Below are 1,392 nucleotides of genomic sequence, written 5' to 3' on the forward strand. Positions count from 1 at the left end.
GAGCATCAATTTCAAGAACTCCCTTCCTCTGAGGCGTCCTATTACTCACAGGATTCCTTTCAAAAGTGTACATGAACTGGTTATTTGCAACCATGTCAATGAGTTCCTGAGCTTCTGCAGGTGTTTTCTTCAGGTGAATAGATCCACCTACAGAATGGTCCAATGACATCTTAGACAATTCAGACAGACCATCATAGAATATATCCAGGATGGTCCATTCTGAAAGCATGTCAGAAGGACACTTTTTGGTCAGTTGCTTGTATCTCTCCCAAGCTTCATAGAGGGATTCACCTTCTTTCTGTCTGAAGGTTTGAACATCCACTCTAAGCTTGCTCAGCTTTTGAGGAGGAAAGAGCTTGGCTAAGAAAGCCGTGACCAGCTTATCCCAAGAGTTCAGGTTATCTTTAGGTTGAGAGTCCAACCATATTCTAGCTCTGTCTCTTACAACAAAAGGGAAAAGCATAATCTTATAGACCTCAGGATCAACTCCATTGGTCTTAACAGTATCACAGATATGTAAGAATTCAGTTAAGAATTGAAAAGGATCTTCTGATGGAAGTTCATGAAACTTGCAATTCTGTTGCATTAGAGAAACTAATTGAGGCTTTAGCTCAAAATTGTTTGCTCCAATGGCAGGGATTGAGATGCTTCTTCCATGTAAGTTGGAATTTGGTGCAGTAAAGTCACCAAGCATCTTTCTTGCATTGTTGTTGGGTTCGGCCATGTCTCTTTCTTTTTCGAGATTCTCTATAAGGTTTTCTCTGGATTGTTGTGCTTTAGCTTCTCTTAGCTTCTTCTTCAGAGTCCTTTCAGGTTCAGGATCTGCTTCAACAAGAATGTCCTTATCCTTGCTCCTACTCATATGAAAAAGAAGAGAACAGAAAAGAAGAGGAATCCTCTATGTCACAGTATAGAGATTTCTTTATGTGAGTAGAAGAAGAAAAGAATAGAAGAAGAAAAATTCGAACACAGAGAGAGAAGAGAAGAGGGTTCGAATTATGAGTAGAAGAGAAGTGTTAGTAAATAAATAAATAAATAGAAGGAGATGAGAGAGAGAGAGAGAGAGAATTCGAATATTAAAAGAAGAGAGAGGAGAAATATTTTTATTTTTATTTTATTTATGATGTTAGTTTCGAAAATTAAGAAAGGGAATGAAATTAAAAGTTAAAACAATTAGTTAAATAAAAAAGATTTTGGAAAAGAAGAAGGTGATTTTCAAAAATTAGAGAGAGAAAAGTAGTTAGGTGGTTTTGAAAAAGATAAGAATTAGTAAAACAAACAAAAAGTCAATTAGTTAGTTGAAAAAAATTTGAAAATCAATTTTGAAAAGATAAGAAGTTAGAAAAATATTTTGAAATCAAATTAAAAGAGATATGATTGAAAAGATATGGT

At 35.0% G+C, this 1,392-nt stretch overlaps 1 non-coding gene across 1 annotated transcript; it reads left to right on the plus strand.

Annotated features, from left to right (window-relative positions):
* The first annotated feature begins 223 nt into the window (after nt 1–223).
* LOC112804773 (small nucleolar RNA R71) lies at nt 224–331 on the plus strand. The gene has a single exon (XR_003203390.1). It is a non-coding gene; the product is annotated as a small nucleolar RNA R71 (small nucleolar RNA).
* Nucleotides 332–1,392: the final 1,061 nt, after the last annotated feature.

The sequence above is a fragment of the Arachis hypogaea genome, chromosome 5 (genome assembly GCF_003086295.3).
Source record: "Arachis hypogaea cultivar Tifrunner chromosome 5, arahy.Tifrunner.gnm2.J5K5, whole genome shotgun sequence".
Taxonomy (NCBI): domain Eukaryota; kingdom Viridiplantae; phylum Streptophyta; class Magnoliopsida; order Fabales; family Fabaceae; genus Arachis; species Arachis hypogaea.